Genomic DNA, 8,175 nt, shown 5'->3' with positions numbered 1-8,175 from the left:
TATGTTTTGAGGGGCTGTGGGTGTGTGGTTTTTCAGTTTATTTGTTTGTTTTTGTCTAAAGATAATGGGCTAGTAGTTTATGGGCAACAGACAGTGGACTATGGTGGGAAAACACCGGCTGGAGACAGAACACAGGGCTCTTAGTTCCTCATCTACCACTTATGAAGTAGTATGATATTGAGCAATTTGTTTACTTCTCTGGGGCTTAATTTCCTTATTTGTAAAATGAAGTTTTTGAGTGAAATCACTTTTAAACATCTATTATTTTATGTATTTGTTATATTTAAAATGTGTGCATTATTTCTAAAAGTTTTTCAAATCATTCAATTAAAATGTCTGTGTATTCTAAATAGTGCTTTAGGATAAATGTTTTAACTTTGTCCTATATTATTTAGAAGACAAGGATATAATCTGATCATAAATCAACTGTCATCTTTGGTTTCTTGGTTCTAAGAAACTGACAACATCATGCACTTTTGACAATTAGGGATAGTTAGCCAGAATATGCTCCCCCCGTAACCCCCATTTCCTTGGCTCTTTCATCCACGTGATTTTTAAAATTTTGCATTATCTACTGTTTTGCCACAGGAATGTAAAGCTAATGAAAAATCTCAAATCAGTCTTTCCTGCCCCTTTGATAGATGAGTAGTTTTAAATTCTGGACTCAGACCGTATGAGGATTCTCTTTAAATTTCAACAGAAAGGAGACACATGGAGGAGCACAAAAAGCAGGTTTAGAATCGAGACAAAGAGCTAGCCACTTGAAAATGCACTGCTCTACCCATCACTATGGCTCCTTCTCTTCGTAAGGAAGTGTGTAACAGCTTGCAAGGATGGCCAGTAATACTAGCAGTTTTAACAGATGAACCCGGAAAAATGACTGGCTTAATACAAAGTTATTTCTCATTCACTTAAAGTAAAATTGGTGGTAGGAATGATGATGGTGGTAGTGGTATGTGCGTCTGCTCCACACAGTCATTCAGGAACCCAGGCTGACAGACTCAGCCATCCTCAAAACCCTACTTCCAAGGACACCTCGAAGTGTCAACATCCAGAGAGCAAAAGCAGTGTTGAGGAGGGAGGTAGGGAAGAGGCTTTCCTGTGGAGGGTTTTCTGGGCCCAGAATGACAGCACTTCCATCCACACTTCATAGCCTGATCTCAGCTCCATGGGCACACCTAACCGCACGGGTGGCTGAGGAACAGGGTCTAGCCGCATGTCATGGAAGAGAAAGGGCAGATTTTGATTACTACGTAGTGGTTTCTGCCTTATCCAGGGATATGGATTCTGTCTACCTGGTCCCTCTCAACTCTCTCCTTTCCACCTCATGTCTATAATCGCTAACAAAGTATTCAGAGGTGATTCCTACTTGGCATAAGTAGTTGGAAAAAATTTTAGAGTAGTGATATTCATCACGTAAGCATCTGACTTTTATGGTGCAAACTTCAAGTTTCTCTAAGTACTTTAATCTCTAACTTAGACTACTACAGTACATTAGTTTGTACAGGGCACACCATGATCAGAAGCCACTATGGGTTGTGCATATAGACTGAACTTCAGGTTCATATAACTGAGACTATTACTCTCCCGATGGTATCAGACTTAATGAGGTCAGCAAAAAAAAATTCAGATCTCAAGTTTCCTTTAGATCATTTGTCTGGGAAAATTATATCACAATTACTGGCTTTGAGAACTTTCCTGTTATATGTCATAGCTTTTTTTGGTATAGAGCAGTGGTTCTCAAAGTGTGGTCTCAAGACCAGCAGCATCAGCACCACCTGGGAACTTCTTAGAAATACAACTCTCACCACAAAACTCCTAGAAGAAAACATGGGCAAAACATTCTCTGACATAAACCATAGCAATGTTTTTTTAGGTCAGTCTCCCGATGGAAAAGAAATAAGAGCAAAAATAAACAAATGGGGCCTAACTAAACTTAGAAGCTTTTGCACAGTAAAGGAAACCATCAACAAAATGAAAAGAAAACCTATGGAAATGGAGAAAATATTTGCAAAATGTGACAAACAAGAGATTAATTTCCAAAATATACAAACAGCTCATATAGCTCAATATCAAAAAAACAAACAACCCAATAAAAAAATGGGCAGAAGACCTAAATAAACATTTCTCCAAAGAAGCCATACAGATGGGCAACAGGCACATGAAAAGATGCTCAACATCGCTAATTATTAGAGAAATGCAAATCAAAACTACAATGAGCTACCACCTCACACTGGTCAGAATGGCCATCATTAAAAAGTCTACAAATGACAAATGCTGGAGAAGGTGTGCAGAAAAGGGAACCCTCTCACACTGTTAGTGGGAATGTAAGTTGGTGCAGCCACTATGGAGAACAGTATGGAGGTTCCTTAAAAAACTAAAAATAGAGCTACCATATGATCAGCAATCCCACTCCTGGGCATATATCCAGAAAAGACAAAAACTCTAATTTGAAAAGATACATGCACCCTTATGTTCATAGCAGCACTATTAACAATAGCCAAGACACGGAAATAACCTGTGTCCGTTGATAGACAAATGGATAAAGAAGATGTGGTGTATATGTATATAAATACACATACACATACACACACACACACACACACACACACACACACACACACACACACACTAGAATATTACTCAGCCATAAGAAAGAATGAAATAATGCCATTTGCAGCAACATGGATGGACCTAGAGATTATCATGCTAAGTGAAGTAAGTCAGACAGAGAAACACAAATATCATATATCATATATATGTGGAATCCAGAAAAATGATACAAATGAACTTATTTACAAAACAGAAACAGGCTCACAGGTATAGAAAACAAACTTATGGTTACCAAAGGGGAAAAGTGGGGGAAGGGATAAATTAGGAACTCGGGATTAACAGATAGGCACTACTATGTATAAAACAGATAAACAATACCTACAATGAAAATAATCTGAAAAAGAATGTATATGTTCTGAATCACTTTGTGGTATACCAGAAACTAACACAACATTGTAAAACAACTATTATTTCAATTAAAAAAAAGGAGAAAAAAGAAATGCAATTATCAGGCCTCATGTCAGACGTGCTAAATCAGAAACTCTGGTGGTGGGGCCCAGCCATCTTGTGTTTTCACAAGTCCCCTAAAGAATATCCTAGAACCACTAGTCTAGTTGAGTTAGATTACTGCTGAAACATCTCATTTTAAGGACCAGGTCAAAAGATAATTATTTGAAACTGTTTTGTTGAAAACAGAGCAAATCTCTCTCTAATACTGCTGTGAATTAAGAGTATTGTGGAAAACTGACAGAATGAAAAGACTGCTAAGAGCCCTGGGAGGTCATTAGGGCAAATAGTTTCCAAAGATGTCAGTCACAGACATCTAAGGTTCTATGAAGCATCTCTAGGGGTTTCCTAAAAGAAAATGTATTCATATGCTTGGTGACTGCTCCCCTGACCATCCAGAGTTTGTTGCCAAAAGACATGGAATTTTGTGTCAGGAGAAATAGTTTTGGAGCTTTAGGACAGAGTCAACATCTTACTCATCTTTGTATCACCATTACCTACCACAGTGCCCAGCAGAGAGCAAACACATAATAAACATTTATGTTAATAAATGAATGAATTGGGACTTCCCTGGTGGCGCAGTGGTTAAGAATCCGCCTGCCAATGCAGGGGACACGGATTTGAGTCCTGGTCCAGGAAGATTCCACATGCCGCAGAGCAACTAAGCCCGTGCGCCACAACTACTGAGCCTGCGCTCTAGACCCTGAGGCCACAACTACTGAAGCCCATGTGCCCACAGCCCGTGCTCCACAATGAGAGAAGCCACCGCAATGAGAAGCCCACACACCGCAACAAAGAGGAGCCCCCGCTCGCCCCCGCTCGCCCCAACTAGAGAAAGCCCACGTGCAGCAACGAAGACCCAAAACAGCCAAAAAAAAGTGAATGAATGAATGGATGGAATAGTCATCTCATGGATCCCGGTTTTAAATAACTTCCACTAATATTCCAGAATCACTTTGAAAAAAAATCCCGTTTGGATAGTTTATTCTAGTTACTTTGAAGAATACTGACTGCCTCACGTATGTGGCCAGTGTTTTCAGCAGTTAAGGATTTTACCTATCAAACATTAAGAATGCCTCCAACTCCAACCCCTCTGAGAGAAAAACAAACATATGAAGATAAGTGCTTGTTCCATTTCTTGAAATGTCTATAAAATGTCTCCATTGCTGCATGCTAACCTTTTCAGTGACTAACTCAGGGTTTCTTAGCCTCGGCACTATTGACATTTTGGGCTGGATAATTCTCTGTCATGGAAGCTATTCTGTACATTGCAGCCCCATCACCAACTCTTCCCCCACCCCCGCCCCCCTGCCCCACTGTGACAACCCAAATGTCTCCAGACACTGCCAAGTGTTCCCTGGTGGGGGATAAAATTGCCCAGCTTGAGAATCACTGCTTTAACCCAATATTAAAAGGAGAAGAGTCATTCTCCTGCATTTTATTCAAAGCTATGGAAACAGGCGTCAAGAAAGAACGTATGTTCCACATTTCCCTTTAGCTCATTGTTGAGGACTTCAGCAGTGACAGCTCTATCTATTTGAAATGATTTGGTTCACAAATCCTCATTATTTTAGGCCAGTTTTCTCCTTGGAACAACTTTATCTTAGAAGATGCAAATTCACAAACTCTGAACATCTTTTTTACACTTACTGTGATCTTCTACAATGATTCAGCACTGAATTTCATTACGAGACATTTTTATTTAATAAATTTTATATAATATATAGACTGGCTAAAGGAACACTGTACAAATCCTTAATACAGTGTTAGCACTAACAGAAGAATTTTTATCTACTTCATTACAATATTTTTAAAAATTATCTAAGTAAAACCTACAGTAAAATAAAATGTAATGATAACCTTTATTACATCCTACCTCAAGATTCTGTCTCTGGAAAGAAAGTCTTCATTGCATCTGGAATTTACTTCTTGGTATTGAAAGAATATGCTAATAATTCTATTTCTTGATTCATGTTGGATCGTATCTATTTTCTTCCTGTTACCGCATGAGGATTTAGCATTATTTCAACATCCCCTCACGTCTGTCCTCCATATTCTCAAGATAAATATACTACAATTTTTTCTTAAATCGTCAGTGTTTAATCATGAGCCAATAGTGTACCCTGACATCCTCGTTGACATCCTCACGCTACTGTCCCCTCCCTTATTGTCCATGTGGGTCTATACTTTAAACATTCCTCTTCTTTTTTTTCATTTAATGGCATTTTGAGAGGGAGAGGAGATAAAAGCATATAGCCATCACACATTTAACAGGAAACTAAAATTATTTTTGAAAACTTATAAAAGACTACATATAAAGTCTCAAAATGTTACTGTTAAAAGGTAGAATCTCTACTTTACCCTCACCTCTTGCATTTAGCACAAATAAAAGCTAGGCACTTTTTTTGTTGTTGTTTAAGAAACAAGTGATGTTAAATAGACTTACTCTGATCATTTTGTAATATATATATAAATATCGAACCATTATGTTGTACACCTGAAACTAGTGTTATATGTCAATTATATCTCTATAAAAACATAAATAAAAGCAAAGGCAGGTTACCAGAAAGACTTCAATTCTTCCCCTTCTGTACACTTGGGACACAGTTACCATTCCTATTTCATGATAAATCTGTTCTTCTCTCTTCTGACCTTGCCGAATTTTCCTTTATCTACCTGGGACATTGAAACCTGGGAAACATCTGGCAGCCGTGCACCATGAAACTACGTGTTCTTGTTCCATGAGAAACGGTACTGTAATAAATGTTTCCTGTATCAAAAGAAAAAAGTATAAAATCTGATTTTTAGTTTTTCATAAAAAATAATTTTTGCACCATCAATCAATAACAACCAAGAAATCAGGACCACCCAGATAACAAAAGCAAAGGACTAAAAAAAGAGACCCTATTCACATGACAGATGAAGAAGATACCAGGTGAGAAGAATCAGCTATATAACCAAGCCCACAATTTGGAAATTGTGGGAATCAAAGTCAAACAGTTAATTACCAACAAAGACAATAACAGCGCTTCTTTTGTCTTTCACGGTGAATGCACAATAAGCTCTTAATACTAAGACTGGGAAATAAACCATCTATAATCTACTGAAAAAGACCATCTGCTTCTATAAATTTTGTTCTTATACACTTGCCAAAAGAAGAGAACATATTAACAAAATAATGGGCCCTGCACTGTTAATTGCTAGGTTGTTTGCAGTTGTGCTGTTGCTATTAGAATTTAATAAGCCATTCCTTCTGCTAAATTAATAAGCAGCCAAGATTATGTAATAGCTGCTTTCAGCTGCTAATTATTTTTCCCATAATTCCCTTCCCTCCCTCCCCCCAACCTCCACCTTTTCTTGGCTAGGAATACCAGAGACTGCCAATATGTCATCAGCAAGTCTCCTGTCCTCGTTTTCAGAACCACAGACCAACATCAGGAGCATAACCAATGAGCTTAAACTTGGAGGTAGTTATCTCAGGAACCTTGAGGACATGAGTTTTGTACAGAAAAAGAGAAAAGCAGCATTTGGATTCAGAGGGCGAGTTTTCATTACATCGTATTACATCTATCTTTGACTGGCTAATGGCATCTGTTTTGTGTAGTAAGGGAGAAATGGGGCATTAACATGTGCCTCTGGGGCAGGATTGGTCCCGTTGCTGAAATTTGGGCAGGGAGCCTAAAGGCCTACAGAAAGCCAGCTCTGTGCTTTGTGTTGACCACTTCTTTAATACTACAGTATACGTTTACCATACACGTTGGTAGGAAATTTTCCAAGCAGCATAGCAGCGTTTAAAAGGGAAGGTATTCCAGAAAAAAAAAAAAAAGGAAGGTATTGTATATTTTTATTTTGCCAAAGAAGGGCATTAAAAAAATGCCCCCAAATTCCTATTATATACTATCTTAGTTTTATAGACATTTTAACACACACAAAAAGAACACAATCTCTAATAAAGGATTCCTTTAGCTTGATTAAATTTAGCTTCCTGAAAAACTTAGCATCTCTTTTTCCCTTTGGGCCGTTAAAAAATTCGGGCGACTATGTTTGGGAACCTCTGCAAAAAGGGCATAGCTTAACAAAAGCAATTTTCTAGCTTTCTTTGTAAGAACCGAGGTGATTGGGGTAATGAATAGCAGTCGACATGAGAAACCCGTGGCTGTTCAAGCAAGGTCACTTAATCCCGTGCGGCTCCCCTTTCCTCATCTGTAAAAGATGAGTCGGACTGGATGATTCATCCATTCTTTCATTCAAAAAAATATGTACATCCATTATGTGCCAGACACAATGCTCAGCACTACGGTTCTTAACAAATCTACAATTTTATAATCCTTATCAGTCAGCTCACATTTATTAGTGGTGTTATATACTAGGCAGTGAACTAGGTTGGGATGCAAAATGAAGAAAATTCAAGATGTGCTAATGGGCATATGGATGAAAGAGGGATTCCTTCTTACAGGGTTTGAGGGTGAGGCTTCATAGGAGCTGTGACATTTGAGAGCAAGGGCATGCCAGGCAGAGCAAGTCGTCGACAAGACTAACTGGAACCCAGGCGGATGTGGGGGAGGAGAGGGGAGACTCTGTGTGAAAGAAGCGGGATCTTGAAATGAGGTGCCGTCTAGGCTTTTCAGCTGAGAACGGACAGTAACTCCTCAGGTCCGCAGCACTGAGGACGGACGAGGCAAGCCCCGGGAAGAGACACTTGCACAGCTTGGGGCGAAAAGGTGTCTAGAGCTGTAGCAGTGCGATGGGAAACAGGGGTCGGATTCCGGACGGTTTTGAGGCAAAGTAATTGTAAAGAGCACTCTAAACGCGTGCACGAGCTCCAAGAAAGAGCTGACTTGTTTTCCTCAGAGTTGCAGCACCCCCTCTCTCCCCTCACCAACATCACCAGGCATTACACCGCCCCGTCCCACCCTCTTGGGGCACGGAAAGTTATCCGAGCTCGAATGTGGTTCTTGGCAGTACAGCTCTTCCCTGCCCGGCATAGCAGGGTCAACAAAGGGCACCGCGAAACACTACCTTCTCACCACAAACCAGCCGAGACAGCTGCGCGCGCGTCCCGCTGGCACACTCAGGAGTGCGCAGGCGCGCCGGCCCCGGCAGCGGCCGCTTCCG

The sequence above is a fragment of the Monodon monoceros genome, unplaced genomic scaffold (assembly GCF_005190385.1).
Source record: "Monodon monoceros isolate NGI ecotype Baffin Bay Population unplaced genomic scaffold, NGI_Narwhal_1 Super_Scaffold_22, whole genome shotgun sequence".
Taxonomy (NCBI): domain Eukaryota; kingdom Metazoa; phylum Chordata; class Mammalia; order Artiodactyla; family Monodontidae; genus Monodon; species Monodon monoceros.
This window is presented reverse-complemented; position numbering follows the sequence as displayed.